The 15,457-nt window shown below is 52.9% G+C and overlaps 1 protein-coding gene across 20 annotated transcripts in view; it reads right to left on the reverse strand.

Annotated features, from left to right (window-relative positions):
- Positions 1-15,457, reverse strand: part of LOC109383228 (uncharacterized) — a 433,428-nt gene that overhangs the window by 265,569 nt on the left and 152,402 nt on the right. For 2 of the 20 annotated variants that reach the window (XR_002124127.1, XR_002124126.1), the window contains one exon: positions 11,996-13,355. The exons of the other annotated variants lie outside the window; for them this stretch is intronic. The gene's annotated coding sequence lies outside the window, so the exon portion shown is untranslated. Of the gene's footprint in view, positions 1-11,995; positions 13,356-15,457 lie in introns of those variants that run through there. 20 annotated transcript variants of the gene reach the window in all.

Raw genomic sequence — 15,457 nt, forward strand, 5'->3', positions numbered from 1 at the left:
TTTTAAAATTACAAAATAAGACCCAAAGACTCCTCAGTGTCACACGGCTTTTTAACAGGAGTTGCAGCAGCAGGTGACGCGGTGGGGTGGGGGACAAGGCCAGCGCTCCGGAGCTGCGCTGGGTTGCGGCAAGGCCTCCTGCCCTTCCTGGAGCTCACATGCCCTCGGTAATGAGCATCACACGTTGATAAGGAGCACCCACAACTATTTCCTGAATGCTCACAGTGTGCTGGCCGCACCGCCTTTCGTCCCTCCTCACCAGACGCCGCGTATGAGGCGTTCTGTTCTCTCCACTTACAGAAGGGGAAACTGAGGCACAAAGCCGGTGAGTCCCACAGCCAGAGATGGCAGAGTGAGGTGCTCCACCCATGTCTGGAGCCAAGGTTTGTGCTCCTCCCCACTGCCCGTCCTGCCTCTCCTCGGAGAGCTCAGAGCCCAGCCAGGCCTTTCCTGCCACAAATTTCTGCAGGGACCAGAGGCTGTGGGCTATCGTGAGAGCTGTATCATGGGAGAGGCCTGAGAAAGGACTCCGGGTTGTGGGCACAGCCTAGCCAGCAGCGCCAGATGAATGTCCATGCCAGCTGGGGCCAACATCCAGGCACTTCTGTCCCTGTGAGCAGGGGCCCCGGAACAGCCAGGCCGAGGGAGCCAGCAAGGCGGGCAGTGGCTGCCAGGGCTCTGGCACCAGCCCCCGTGCGCTGGGCCAGCTCCGCTGGCCGCCTGTCAAGGCTTCAAAGGGGTGTGCAAAGCAAGCTGGGGGGTCGGATTGGCCTGGTGTGCCTGAAATTGAGATGGGAGAACAAAAGGAGGCCGTGGTGGGCTGGTTTGGCGGGAGCCCATGGCGGGAAGGAGGAGGCAACAGAGGGACGGCTGCGGCGAGCAGTGCGAGGTGCGGGCAGCTCGAGGGAGGGCCCAGGTGCGGCCCCTGCACAACGAGGAACCTGAGGCCCAGGGAAGGCCGTACCTGGGCAGGTGGCAGTGGCCGGTGCAGGGCAACCCCTTGTGTCTGATAGGAATCCAGAGGATATAGGCGTCTATGCATTTCAGACAATTCATTCCATGTATCTACTCATCCAATGTGGACCGACATCCGGTAGGAGCCAGACACTTGGGGACACAGGACCAGCCGTGATCAGAAGAACAGGGGCCAGCACACCTGCTGGCAGCTCCCCAGCCCCAGGGTCTCTCCAGGATAAAGACAGGCAGAGCCCAGTCACATGGCACAGGAGTTAGGTGCCCCCATGTGAGGCCTACAGACAAAACGCCTGCCCTCCCTTCCTGACGCCATTGACGGCTGTGACCTTGGGCAGGTGTCTGATCCCTGAGCCTCAATGCCCAGCACACAGCATGTGGCAGGCAAGTGCATCAGCACATCGGCAGGTGGGGTGAGCCCACAATGAAGGACTCCTGTCCCCAGCAAAATGTTCTTCTAACTGCATCTTGCCAGCTCCCAGGGGAGTCACTGCCATGTGGGGTGAGAGCCTGGCCCATTGTAAGTGCTGGACCACAGGGACCCATTGTAATTGCTGCAGGAGGACGCCAGGAGGGGGCAGGGGGCAGGCACTTAACTTGAGAGACAACACACAGCTTGCCCTTGGTCACAAACAGGCAGGACTGGAACCCAGGTCCACCACCTCAGAGCCCCAGCGTCTACCCAGCTCCAAAGACAGTCACATCTGTCCCCGGGCTCTGAGGTCCTCCTGTTCTTCCTGGAGATGACAGTCACACATAAATAGAACCCAGGGTGGGCAGTGGGGGCTGCACAGCAGCTTATGATCAAGGGCCAGGTAGAGATGGAAGTGATTAAGAAAGCAAAGGGAGGGACCAGGTGGCAGGAAGGGGCTCTGAGCACAGGCCTGGGGCCAGAGGGCCCAGATTCCACTCCCAGCTCTGCCACCCCTTGCGTGAAGTGGGGCCAGTCCCATCCCCCTTGAGTGACTGCTCAGTTGGTCAGTGGGGACCTGGAGCAGAGGATCCACAGGGCCTCTCCTTCTCCACCACAGATCTGTGCTTCTGGACTGGAGGGGGCTGGGAGGCCAGAAGGACAAGGCTGACATCTGAGCTTTTCCCTCGAAAGGACCAGCAGAGCATCTGCTGCTCTGGGTGCCACCCCTCGCCCCCCTCCCCCCGCCCCGGAGGTGTGCCAGCTTCCTCGCCCTGCCAGCCTGCCCTGGCACGCCCGGTCTCAGCAGGAGGCAACGTGAGGAAGGATGAGGCACTGGAGGCAGGAAGACCTGGGTCCACCTCCTGCCCCCCTACTTGGCATGGAACTTGGGGAAAGCCATTTCGTCTCTGGGGTCCCCGCGTCCTCAGTGTAAGATGGGGGTAAGTAAGAGCTGCCTGAGAAGAGTAACTGAGATGCCACACATGGCTGAGCCTAAACCAAATGCAGCTCAGGAAAGGTTAATTCCTTTCTCGCCACTCTGACCTTATTCCAGCACAAACCCCGGATAGAAATCCATGTATTCCTTAATGTCCGCTACTGCCAGAGTGAACTAGAAAGAAGTCTGGACTTTCAGATGGCAGACCTGGCTTCCAGTCTCTGCTCTGCCGCCTATTCTACCTGTCTGGCCCTGGGCGAGTCAGGCGAGCTCTCTTGGCCTCACTTACCTCACCTGTAAAATGGGGCTATTAATAGTGCTTCGTTCACAGGGTGTGGGAGGCTCGAGGTGAGCTGGTGTACGTGAAAGTGCTTTGCAAACCATAAAGCTCTCACACTCTGTCTCATCAGAGCAGAAATCCTCTGGTTGTAAGAATGGCCTCGGAACCCACCTTTCGGGTGATTTTAACAGGAAGGGAGCCGTACTGAAACCCTGGATGAATTTAAATTGTTCTTCACGTCTCCTCAAAGGCAGGCTGTGTGTCACCAGATGTTCTTGCCAGAATTCCAACCAATACTTGGCTGTCGTGGAAAAAAGAGGTGGGATATGGTGCAAGGCAGGACATTTGCGGGTGCCCGGGGCACCGCCAGAGGGGGCCTCTCTCCCTCCAGGGTTGAAGGTGCCTGACGTGGAGCTCCTGGGCAACTTAGCAGTGTTTGTTCCACGCACACGAGCCGGGTCTCCTGCCTTTTCCTGGGGTTACCTAAGGTGCTGGTGAGACTATTACCTGCTTGTCAGGTAGCTGAGTGAGGGAGGTACAGAATGGGCAAGAGATAGCTCCTCAGAGAAGCTGCCAGCCCCGGCAGCTGGCCCCCGAGGCCCGGAACGCCCAGGGCATGACAGAAAGCATCCTGCTTCCCCTCCCGACCCACTGAGCAAACACACGAGGATGGCAGGTGCCCGGGGCGCCTGGCCAAGCAGGGCTTCAGCCCGCCGCCCCCTCCGCCTCCGGCCCAGCCAGCGCTAGCCTGAGCCGAGGCCCAGTAACCTCCCTGGCACTGGCCCTGCTCTCGCTGTGCGAGCTGGCAGGCGGGAGGGAGGGCGCGTTGGCGCCCGAAGTGGGGCTTCCCTCTGCAGCTTCTTGGTGGGACAGACGCGGCCCGTAGTGGAGGCTCTGCTGTTCTACAGTGTTCTCTGTTGTGCATTTTAAGGAGCTTCTATGGAGACCAGGAAACTGACACTGCCTTCATGGGAAACTTAGCAAGGCATTTCAGCGATGCCCACTGACCCATGAGATCTCAACACTGACACACCAAGGGCCCGGGAAGGGGTGTCAGGTAACCTGGTCACATGATATAACCTTGGGCAAGCCACATCCTTTCTCCTGGTGCAATTTCAACCACATACTGCTCTGCCTGGCTGCCTGCTGAGGTCCCTGTCGCATTGTGACGGGGGTTTAAAAGAAGCCATCCTTGCTGCCAGGCAGCCCTGGGCTTAATAGCTCATGCCCCTACCTTGCTTAGCTGTGTGCCCCTGGTCATTCATTCAGATGCCTCTGAGGCGAGTTTCTTTATCTTTATGATAGAAAGGGCAGTTTCGCCCTATAAAGTCTTACAGTGAGAATCCAATGAAAATGGCCAAAAAGTGCCTATTGAAGAGCGCGTGCCCCCAATATGGAGGCTGCTGTTTCTGTAGCTCACCCATGGTCAGGTCTTCGATGGGTATCTGTGTCAAGTTTTTTTCCCCCTGAAAGATATAACAGGCTCCCTTGGGGCTTAAGACCCCAAGTATTCAGTGAATCAAGACTTACTTACCGTTCAGCTTCTTACATAAAACTAGGACCTTAGCTGCTCCACTCCCCCAGCATGTGCACGCGCACACAGACACACACACACACACACACACGCACACACGCACACACAGACACACATGCATACAACCATGCACGCACACGCACATGCGCACACATGTGCACGCACACCCATGCGCACACATGCACATGTGTGCACACACACACACACGCACACGTGCAGGCACACGCGCGCACACCCATGCGCGCACATGCACATGCGCGCGCACACGCACCCTTTCTCCCTCCTCATTTGCTATTCACTGCCTCACTCATGCTGTGTATGTCTGCCAAGTAGTGCCTCTGTTCCTATAGAAAACCCAGTGGATGGGGAACAATAGTGATCCCAGCAGAATGTTCTGAACAGAGGGACCAGACAATATGCTGAACCATTCTCAGAGGGATTACCTTATTGATCCTTATCAGGCCATTCAATCAATTGACAAGGATCTGATCTATCAGGCAACTGGTGGGGGTCCTAGGCAACCACTGTCCTTGCAGAATTCAAGTCCTCACCTAGTTGTTATTGATAGTCCAGTTGTATCTATCCCCGCCCCTCAAAAAATGCTGCCTAACAACAAAACCTCAACAGCATAAGCACTAAGTGTCTGTGCATCTGGGGGTCAGGCAGGCGGCTCTGATGAACTTGGCTGGGTTCCCTCAGGGGCTGGGAGGTTGTTGATTGGCAGCTGGTCTAGGCTGGTCTCAGCGAGGAAGGTTAGAGCACCTTGGTTATGTGGTTATGTTCTATGCGTCTCTCACCTGTCTCCTGGAAAAAGAAGGCTAGCTCAGAAATGCCCTTCTCTCAGTGATGGCAGAGGTCACACAGCGCAAAAGGAAATGGTTTTGCAAAGCTCTGTTTGCAGTGTGTCTATGAGTGCCCCACTGGACACAGCATGTCACATAATCTACTCCAGCATCAGAGACACAGGGAATGGGTGAAGAGAGTTGGGACCATTCAGGTAATCATCTCTCTACAGCACTTTGTAGAGGGAAAAGGGAGAGGTACACATAATTCTGTTATTTATATAAAATTACTGAGCTAAGTGTCCCAGGCCGGATTTGAACTCAGGCTGCTTGGACTGTGCTAAGCCCAGGGTCGCTGCCCTTAGAGCACAGGCACAAAGGAGAGACAGTGATAACTTGGGACACTGACAGAGTGAACCTGGGCTTGATTTGGGCCTGGCCCGGGACCATTTTGGTGCATCCTGGGTATGGACAGCCTTAGTGTGTGTAGGAAAAGACCCACCTCGGCCAGGCCTTGCAGGCTTAGAGCTGACACATGTTCTGGCATCAAACATGTTCCTTTACAGAGCGAGAACAAATAACAATGAATTCAGTAGCTGGAATCAACCAGCAGCCCTACTTGGGAGACTGGGTCTGAATTAAGCAGTTCCACAGAAAGGAATGCCACCTCCCCTGTGTTTCCAAGCTCCATAAACCCAGGATAAAAGTCACGCAAAGGTTCCATGTTCACTGGTCCACCCCCTCCCCGTCCCGCTCTCCACCCCAAAAAGTTCTTGTTTCACTGGGGATAGAGAGAGCATGCAATAAACCATCTCTGCACAGGGTCTGCAGCCCTGCTGTCCAGGGGGCTGAGACTAGAAATAAGAAGTTAAACAGGGATCCCAGCTGATACCCAGCGTCTGATTCAGTGGCCCTGGGCTGGGGCCCAGGAGCCAATATTTTTAACCAACGCCCTCCAGGCAACTCGGATACAAGTATCCTCCGATCTCCCAGAGATGGGTGAAGGAGAGCAGCTGCCACACGACTCCAAGCCCTACAGAGATCACATGTACCCAAAGCCCTACAGCGCTCACGTCCCAGCGGGGAAGCAAACATACATAAGAGGCGCATGCACACGTGCGCATGCACACATGTACGTACACAGAGGGGCGGATCTGTGATAACAGCAGCTAAGACGTGCTCCCCGCGTCCCCGCAGCCGGCGTCTCTTTTTTAAACCTGTGCCCACATTATCATATCTCAGCCTCACAATCATTTTATGAGGCAGGGGGACATTTTTATCACCATTTTTCAGAAGAGGACAATCAGACACAGGGAAGTTGAGGGTCCAAAGTCCCAGCGCTCGTAAGCCGTGGCGTCCAGATGGGCCAGCAGACATTCGGACCCCAGAGCTCAGGCTCTCTGCCTGGAAGTGCTGTCTGCCACCGGGAAAGCAGAAAGGTACTCCTGCAGGGCCCTTCTCAAGACAGTGAACTTGTTGAGCTTGTCCTGTGGCTCCAGCTCCTTTGAGCAAAACTGCCGAGATCATTAACACCTTCTCTGAAGCCTTTCAATGGGAAATGGCTTAGTCACATTACCTTGCATTTTTTCTGCCCACCTCCTCAAACCAGCTTCCACCATTCAAGGGGGGTAGTAGGGGGAGCGGTTATCATGAAGAAGACAGCTTCCCCTGGGCCTACTGTGTGTACCCAGAAAAGGAGCATGCTTTCGCCACACAGCCCTGCTGAGGCTGCCCCCTCCCCTTTTGCAGACACACACACACACACACACACACACACACACACACGCACACAAATACTGAAGGAGACTCAGAGAGGTTAAGCAACTTGCCCAAGGACACACAGACAGTCCAAAGCCCAGCCCTGTATTTGAACTCGAGTCTCCTCTAATCTAGAGCCCAAGCTCTCACCTCTTCTAAAATGTGACTCATGCGCCTGTATCAAGGCTCATGGGGATTCGAAGAAAATGTCAACACCCAGCCTGAACACTGTGATGACCGCCTTTACTGGCCGGGAAGGAACTGCCTGCGTAGTTATTAAAAGTAACGGAGAGGGGTAGGGATCGGACTGGGAATAGGAAATATGCAGCTTCCCAGCAAAGGGGGCCTCTTGGAGCCAAGGAGATGCTATGTTCTCAAAGGTACATTCCAGGGCAGGGTAGGCCTGCCTGTAGCCGTCCGTGCCAAGGCCACCATGGAGGGCCTGGGCTGGGGGCCGGCGCTGGCTCTGCTGAGTGCTCACTCGCTGTGGACGTGGCTTCTGAAGATGGGGACAGGCCTCCAGCCAGCAGCCAGCAGGACAGACTCTTTGGCAAGCGTCCCTAGGATGGAATATGGAAAGATTTTTTTCCCCCTCCCTAACCCATATTTCCCAAGCTTGGGGAAAAAAAATAGAAGAAACAAAACAAACAAAAAAAAAGGGGGCCTCCCAACCCCCACAGAGGATAAGAAATCACAAATGGAAAATGCACAGGCCAAAAATGAAATTCTAAGAAAATATCATCTCCGACTCAGGCCTGTGTTACGTGTCTCAAGTGGACTCAGCTGTCGTCCGTCTGGTGTGGGAACAGCAGCGTTTAGACTGGGGTGGGGGTAGGGCCAGGTTGGGGGTCCTGCTTGTGGTGGAAGGGATACAGCCTGGGCTGGAGGAGTCCCGGGCTCCAACTCCTCTGAGTCCAGTGAGATTGGTCCTTCGGACTTGGTCATTTCACTGGGCATGCCACTATGACACAAATTCATCCTTGTCACTTCCATCAGCCTCACATCCCTGCGACTGTTCAATGTGACAATGGAGGGGAACACCTTTCAAACTGTAAAGCCCTGAGCACACGTGAAGTGTTAAAAACTGTAGCAAACAAGTAACAGCAATCATGTTAATGATGTTCACCCAGGGACAAAGGGTTGTGCTCCCCCCGATATGGGGAACAAAATGGTCGCTGCAGAGGGACGTGGCAGAGGCCCTAGAGCCAAACTGCCTGGGTGGAGAATGGGAACCATGGCTAACTAGCTGTGTGACCTTTGGTGAATCACTTAATCTCTCTGTGCCCCAGTGTCCTCATCCATAGAAGGTAGACACTAATAGTCCCAACTTCAGAGCACTGTTGTAAGAATGAAATTATCTCATCCATGGTGATCAATATGTGTTAGCTGTTATTGTAAAATCGGTGATAGTAACACTATAAATGGTAACATATTATTCACCAATGCTTGGGCCACCTTGGAACTCAGTATAAGCAGCTCCTACAAACAAATGCTGGTGCAGGAAGAGTGTGCTAAAAACACTGCTGAGCTGTTTCGAGATCTTATTTTGAGATCCATTTCAAAATAGCGCAAAACGAATGCACTGAATACTCATTGAAGAGGTATTTTAATGAGCAACTAGAGGCGCTATGCCTAATATGGTAAATAGGTCCCCGATACGCCTTTGCCTCTCTCCTTCATTCTGACATCCATGCCCAGGTTGTGAGCACTGGAGACGGGTGTCATTATGCACAAGGCTCTGGGGAAGGAAGGGGGGAGGGGGGAGGCCCTACTGAAGCATTTATAGTCTGATGGGGGCTTGTGCATCACACATCCAAATGCCAGTACCTCTGGGGACTCTGTGAAGGCTGCAGGGATTAGAGGGCTCATGAGCAGGGCCCTACAGGACCGGGAGAGCTGCAAGATGCAGGACTGGGAGAGCGAGGGCCTGTAAGGGAACAAATACCCAGAGGGAATCCTGGGAAATCCGGCCCCACAGACATGCTCCTGTCCTGACTAAGGACTGAGAGTCCGTGACCGAGGGGTCTGCGGGAACAGGAAAACCATGGGATGCCTGTAGCACGGGAGTGGGTGACACAGGCCGAGTGTGCCTCAGTGAGGTGCATCTGGGAGCGGGTAGAGGGCGGGCTTGGAGCTGGGGAGGCCTCTTAGGAAGTGACCCCAGCAATACGGGGAGGGGAACATCAGGAGCTGAACCCCACATTATGAAGGTAAAGCCCACGGAGTGATAACTACAGACGGCGGGAAAGACGGTGGGGAAGATGGTGGGATTACCTCATTCAGGAGAGCCAGGAAAAGCTGGGTTGGGACATATCGAATGAGACACTTTGCCTGCCTCCAGCAGAGGTGCTCAGGGTGCTGGGGCGGGTGGGGGAGAAGGGGGCTGTAGTGGAGAAAGGGGGGCATCTCTCTGATCCCAGAGAGGGTTCTTTGCATAAACCTTGATGACATCTGCAAAGTCCTTTTGCCATATAAAGTAACATATTCATAGGCATAACCCCAGAATTAGGGTGTAGACATTTTGGGGGGGCCATTCTGCCTCCAGAGCTTCCCTGCTTCTCCACAGGTTGCTGGTAGACATCACACAATAAATATCATGGAGTGGTGAACACAACTGCGGATGGCAGCCCTGGGTTCTAAGGTAACCGTGAAGAAGCACTCGCCCAGCCTCAGGGCCAGGGCACAGGGAATAGGACAATATCGGGAAAGGTTTCCCAAAAGAAAAATGAGGTTATCTAATGGAATCTAAGATGAGCAAGAGTGACGGGCAGTGTCACCACCAGAGCTGGTTAGTCTACAGATTATTAGAATAACATGTTTAGAAAAGGCCAGACGTTGAAATAAACTCCAAGGAAACATGCCAGGTCTGAGATGAGGACAACCAGCCTCCCCGCATGCTAAGAGCTGCTGTCCCCCTTCCCTCTCCTGGGTGATTCTTCCAAGAACCTTCCAGAAGCAACACAGTGCCCTTTCATGGGAACTCCACCACAGAAGGGAAGGGAGCTGAGTGAGGCTGCACGTGCTGGTCTGGGGAGGAGTCGGTGACACAGGAAACGAAAATGACATGCAGACCAACATTCGTAACAGGATTCCAATTTACCCAACGAGAAAGGAAAGCAATCTCTTGTGAGCGTGCACAGGTTTACAACTGTTAGTCAAGAATTTTGCAAACTGGTTTTTAAAGCTTTGGTGGCCTCAAATTGGCCGTGGCCTACAATTCTGGCCAGGTTTTTTTTTTTTTTGCCCCCCTTCCTGAGAGGTTGAACAGTACAGCACTCAGTCTGCACACATTTCCAGATAACAGAGATTCTCTCTCAAGAGGTGGGATGGGTTTCACTGTGGTGTTGGTTCATCCCCTTCCTTATGTTATTGATTTTTTTTTAATTGGTGCAACTCTAGCGATTTTTCATTTTTTTCATTATTGGACAGATATTATACAAAAATACTGAACATAAACCCCAGCCTCCTGGAGCCCCCATTTTCAAGGTTGTCTGCCCTGGAGGAGGCAGCACCCTGAGCGCCTTGCCTGCCTTCAGCTGGCACAGCGGGCTCTGACATTCGCAGTCGGACCAGAACCACCACCTGACGATAACGGGCTGCTCGTCGCTGACCGCACTGCTGGGAACCGGGCAGCCCCGGCCAGCCAGACGGCTGAGGTCTTCCCAAGGTCCTCCCAGGAGTCTGGGCATGTCTCCTTTGGGAAGACATTTTCATCAGCTGAAGTCTGAGACGCGGCCTGCATGCCTCATCTGCTACAATCATTATGAATCATACATGGATTGTCAAGGAATAGGAGAGCTTCTCCAGGGCTTGCCAGCTCTGCTGCCCTGCCAGCCCTTCCCCTTGGCTGTCAGGCCCAGAGTTTTAAGGGGGTGACAGTGGGGGAGGCGCCCGGGAACTGCAGACCGCAACACCAACCATCCGATGTGAAGCTTTCTCACTGGGAATTCTCTGGGTAACACATCAGAGCCCACACAGCACAGATTTGAGAATATGGGCTCCCCACCCTGTAGGCTGGATGAAGACCTGGCTAGAGACTAGCTGAGGCTCCCCCAAGCAGTCACTCCCTGATTTACGCTGCTTTCATTGCATGGACGCCTGGAGAAGAAATTTTTCTCCACCTGGAACATTTCAGTATCTACACCCCTCCCCCAGGGGGTCAGCTTGGAGCCAGACTACCAGGGGCTTCCAGGAGCCTAATGGTGGAGACAGAGTCACAGATGGGGAGCAGCCCATCTCCCGAGAGAGCCTCTGCTGACCCCATGCCCAGGTGCCCAGCATGGAGCAGCTGATCACAACACAACAGCAAATCTGTGCCCGCTCTTATCTGAAATTTTATAGCGCTTTTATCTTATCTCATCATGCCATATTAACTATTTGTCTCCTGTCCTTCTGCCCCATGGGGCAACCCTTTTTATCCACCACAGAGATGTTTAAATGGTCAAATAACGAACTTTCTGCACGTGCCACAGTTCCTGCAGCTGCTCCCATATTCTGACACTGAAGCTATTGGGTTGTCGGAAAAGTCATGATGTATTTTTTCTATGGTTTTCGTTGCAAAAATGCGTCACGAGTTTTCCAACAGCCCAATATTTGTGAGTTCCCACTGTTCTAAATAGCACTACAGCCGACACCTTTGTGCATAAGCACAGCAGGTCTACCTATGATTGTTACAAACGCCCAGAATACCTGCAGCTCACTCACGTGCGCGTCATCCCTGACATGCGGACATGGAATAGCAGAGAGCAAGCTCCTGTCTGGCAGGTGACAGCTAAGGATGGCTGTCAATCTAAAGGAGGGAGTTGGTGTCCAGGTCGGTAACTCAGGCTGAAAAATTGAGGAGGAGGCAGCTGACACAGTTCCTACTGTGTCATGAACTAGAAGCAGGAATGTCAGGGCCTCATGAACCTACCCATCACCTCTCCTACCGTCAGCACTGCCCAGGACACATGGAGAGGGTCCCTTGGACACATGGAGAGGGTCCCTTGGACATGGCCCAAGAGATAGCCACATGCGAAGTTTGAAAGAACAGCAGTGTGAGAGCTTGATCTGCAGTCAAGGGTCCTCTACTCAGGATGGGGACACCTGGATTTGAGTTTGCACGGACTCGCCCTACATCCTCCGGCCTCTCTGAGCCTCTGTTTTTCCATCTGTAGGAGAGTGGGTGATGACCAGATGATGTCTGAGGTCCCCTTGCTGATGTCCCACAAGGCCCTGGGACTCAGGCGAACAGAAGGGAGCTGCTGACCCAGAAAAGGCAGGTGTCTGGTTTCACCTGGACCAGTCACTCAGGCCCTTTGTGCTTCAGACCACCCCCAGCACTGGAACACCACCGCTGTCTGGCTAAGACCACCGCTGTATGTCACCTGTGTGGCTTGCTGAATTGTAAGAGTGCAGAAAGCAGGATATGGTGCTTTGTCTCCCTGTAACACTACCTGTGTGGTGAGTGTGTACGAAAACTCATGTATCTTTTGTTACAGATAAAAAAAAAATTTTAAAAAAGAACATAATTTAAAAAGACACCGACAAGAAGTGAGTTAACATAAATCATGATCCAGCAACAGAAGACGACACATCACATGACGATGGAGATCTGCCCTGAGTAACACAGCAAAAGGTCCACCACTTACTCTCAGGGAAAGATTAATCACAGCACCACACAAAGGCACCTGTGCAGCCATGCACGCCTACGAGGCATATGTATGTGCCCTCTGTGGAAATCCCTCGGTCTTGGGGTTTTAGGTGAATTTTAAAATGTTATCCTTGGTCCTTTCCTGGATTATTTAGGCTTGTTTGTTTTGTGTTTTTTCATAATGAGTAGGCTTCCCTAAATAGCAGCGTGGAAGGCAAGTATGGCCTTCAGGCCAAATCAAGCCACCAGCTACTTTGTTCAGCCCCAAGCTGAGATGTTTAAATGGTTGGAGGAAGAAACTCGGAAGAGTAGCATTGTGTGACACATCAACATTACCTGAAACTCAAATCTCATTGTCCAAAAATCAAGGCTTGCTGGAGCACAGCCACGCCTCTGTGTTGTCTTGTTCTCGGCACAACAGCGGAGTGTAGTTGCCACAGACGCTGAGGCCCGGAAGCCTAAGTGTTTTGCTCTCGGGCCTTCTGTACAGAAAGTCGGCCGAGCCTGGTCTAAGGCACCACCTCCTCCAGAAACCTTTACAAAAGCCCTCGCCCCCAGCGCAGCTCAGTCAGTCTCACCCTGGTTGCAATGTACAGTCGAGCCTCGTCATTTGTGAGTTGTGTATTTGTGAATTTGCCCACTTGCTAAAATTAATCTGTGACCCCACATTTACGGATATGCTCAGAGCAGCAAAAAGAATTGAGTCACCCGGCATGCACGTTCCCAGCGGAGGTGGAACCAGGTGACACTCTGCTTCTTACATCAGCTTCATACTGTAAGTAAGCGTCCTTTCCGAGGTCTATGCAGTGCCACATGTCTATGCTTTTTGTTGGTGACTTTGGGGTTTCAAATGGCCCCCAAGCACAGTGCTGAGGCGCTGTCTGCATTCCTGGGTGCAGCAAGTCGGTGCTGTGCCCTTTGGAGAAGATACTTGTGCTAGGTGAGCTTCACACACCAGGCTTGAGTTATGGTGCTGGGGCCATGAATTCAACAATGCGAAGGCATCAACAGTACATATTAAATAGGGCGCCTTTAAACAGAAACACACCTAAAACAAGATGAAGCTATGTTAGAAAAGAGGAGGAGGAAAATTACACAAATAACAAAGGGCAGAGTCTGTGCCACACACCGTGTATACCAGGGTTTGCTCGTAAACCCAACCTCACCCACCCTATGCAGCGCTAAAGGGACGTATTTATGGCAGAGCGCTTCTCAAAACTTTCCAGTCCCCCTTCAAGAGCTCAGTTACCCCTGGGGAGTGGTCACCCAGCAGGGATTCCATTTCTCAGCCCCTTGCTTCTAGGCAGGGATATGCCCAGTCCACCACAACAGAATGCATGTGAAGTAACTATATACCACTTACAGGACAAGGCGCTTAAGTGGGTTTGGGGCAGACCGAGTGGCGCGTTGGTTAAGAGTTGGCTAGGGACGCCAGAGGACCCCGGTTCGGATCCCACATATGAGGGCCAGTGACACTGTCCTCTACAGCTAAGATGCTGAACAACAGCTCAACCTGGAGCTGGGGTGCTGTGAGTCGCTGGAGACGGCATAGGCTGCAGCCCCTGCTGCACTGGGTTGCCATGGGCTACCGTGTGTAGCCAGCAGCCAGCGTGAGCAGCCAGCAGCCGCTGTGAGTGGCCATCGAGAAGCTGGTGACTGATCTACCTCGCCCGGGAAGAGCGCAATGATGGTGCCCACTTGGGCCAGTGAAGCAACGTCCTCCACAACTAGACTGAAGAACAAAAAGACAGCAACTTGTCTGTTCCCCTTCCCCCAATTCCCCAGCACTGTTCCCCTCCCCCAATTCCCCAGTGCTGTTCCTACCCCCCAATTCCCCAATAAAAATCTTTAAAAAAAAAAAAAAAAGAGTGGGTTTGCCTTCTCTACCCTCCTTTTCCCACTCTGCCAGCTGGATGGATTGCAAGGTCCTTGAAAGATGGCAGACCAATGACATGGGAGAGGCCTGAGTCTTCCAATGCTCGAATGAAACAGTCCCACCTTTTTGTTGTTGATGGCGGCTGAGGAAGCTGAGGCACAAAGCGGTAGGTTACAGTTGACAAGATGCCACTACTCGGGAGGGGCTGATTCCCTGGCCTGTGTTTTTCGAGTCTATGATCTCTCCATAGTGCCGGGCTGCTGCCATGCTAAGAGCCCTTTCAGGGCTCTGAGACTCCAGATGGAGAAGGGTTCAGGGGAAAACACTCTGAAAAGTACAAAGCACTCTAGAAATAACCAAGTCACACTTGTCATCAGCTTTCCTGTCCACGGTCCCTTTTCTGAGCCAGGTTCAGTCCATCCAGAATTTCATTTTCCATGGAGACAGACAGCGAATGCAGCAGCAGCTTTCATCACTGGCCACTTGCAGCCTTCTAATTCCTTTGAAACGTGCTAAAAATGCCCATCCTCTCCACCCCCTGGGTCCCCCGACCCCCCCACGCCCCACACCACAGTCTGCTTTCTGTTCAGTTCATTCTGAGCACCACCCACGGCCAGACATGGCCAGGCTGCTTCACAGAAGCCAAAGAAGTTATCAGAAATGAGTGCTGGGTTTGACAGATGTGCAGACAGGGGCATTTCAGGGCCCTCACTTCCCTGCTCATAATTAGTCAGCTTCTGGCACTCATGAGAATTCGAGGATGTCACAAAATAGTGACCTTCTGGGGCAGCTCCCGCGAGGATGGGCTGCTTCAGCGCCCATCACGGGACTCGAGAATGTGAATGGTGATTGACAGCTTCAGATACCAGCTACCCTTCTGTGTAGCGATGAGGACCAACTCCCAGAGAAAAAGACACCTGGTCTGTCCAGCTACTTCCTGTGCATCCAGTGCACACCTGCTGTGTGTCACCTTGCTTAATGAGAGACATAGACGTGTTTATTTCAGGTCCACACGTTTTCAAGATCCCACTCCAACTTGGGTTCCCATTCACAGGACCAACAGCTATCACAGCCACCGGGAAGGTCCAAACCTATGTGCACTTATACGGCTGTCTTTCCCAGACAACTGTGAGGACTTCTGTAAGGATCATTTCATCCATATGATCCATTTAACACAGATTGTCAGGATGTGTTGCTTGAATTGAACTGAGCCAATGGGAGGGAGGTAGAGAGGGAGGGAGGGAAAGAAGGAAGGAAGGAAGGAAGGAAGGAAG

This window comes from Hipposideros armiger, unplaced genomic scaffold (genome assembly GCF_001890085.2).
Source record: "Hipposideros armiger isolate ML-2016 unplaced genomic scaffold, ASM189008v1 scaffold_78, whole genome shotgun sequence".
NCBI classification, from domain to species: domain Eukaryota; kingdom Metazoa; phylum Chordata; class Mammalia; order Chiroptera; family Hipposideridae; genus Hipposideros; species Hipposideros armiger.